This window comes from Callorhinus ursinus, unplaced genomic scaffold (assembly GCF_003265705.2).
Source record: "Callorhinus ursinus isolate GAN/ISIS: 27379988/994484 unplaced genomic scaffold, GSC_fseal_2.0 scaffold18, whole genome shotgun sequence".
NCBI lineage: Eukaryota > Metazoa > Chordata > Mammalia > Carnivora > Otariidae > Callorhinus > Callorhinus ursinus.
In genome coordinates, this window is record NW_027397080.1 from 25,493,104 (window position 1) to 25,494,100 (window position 997).

General features: G+C 45.5%; 1 pseudogene; it reads left to right on the forward strand.

Moving 5' to 3' along the window:
• The first annotated feature begins 240 nt into the window (after nt 1–240).
• LOC112812432 (small nucleolar RNA SNORA70) lies at nt 241–363 on the forward strand (annotated as a pseudogene).
• The last annotated feature ends 634 nt before the right edge of the window (nt 364–997 follow it).

Genomic DNA, 997 nt, shown 5'->3' on the forward strand with positions numbered 1-997 from the left:
CAATGTGGGGCTTAATTACACAACCCTGAGATCATGACCTGAGCCAAACCAAGAGTCAGATGCTTAACCAACTGAATCATCCAGGTGCCCCTACAATAGTTTTTTATAACCCTGCTTATACACAGTAAACAATTGATGTGGGCAGGAGAGTTTGACTGGATCCATGTTCTTAAGTAGGGGAGCAGAACTGCATACAGGAAGGAACTGACTTTGGATAGGAGTATAAAATCGTTCATCTATCTGCAGCCAATGTGCTCTTTCCCCATGGGGCCCAGTGTGCAATGGCCGCAAACAGTACCCTCCTTGATAGTATATGCAGCCTGTTGCCTGTATGAGTTGCCTTAAGGGACCTTGGAGACAGGGACATTCATGTCTGACCTCATGCTTTCCACAATCTAGGCCCCAGACAGGTATGCAGGTGCCTGTGGAAAGCCTCAGGACACAGTGACCAGGGCCCACATCGGCCAGGTCATCATGTCCATCTGTACCAACCTGCAGAACATGTGATTGAGCTACCAAGAAGCATGTGACTGAGACTCTAGGCAGGGCCAAGTTCAAGGTCCCTGGCCGCAGGCAGGAAGATCCACATCTTCAAGAAGTGTGGTTTTACTGGGTTTATTGTGAATGGATTTAAAGACATGGTGGCTGAAAAGCACATCCCAGGTGGCCATGGGGTCAAATACATCACTAATGGTGGCCCTCTGAACACACAGCATGCCCTGCACTCGTGAGAACTTCGGCACTGCCCTCTCCTTATTCATACCCATCAATAATCCTACTTCCTATTCAAAAATAATAGATGATAGATAGATGATAGATAAATGGTAGACAGAGTTCATCTAGTGGAAAGCCAGAAGCCAGAATACATGGATGCAAATGCTGATGAGATGTAGTTGAATGAGTGTGTGTGAGAAATACCACTTATGCTAAGAGACAACATCAAGATACATAAGTTATCTGTGCTTCATTTTTCCAACTTAATATGAGACTGATGACA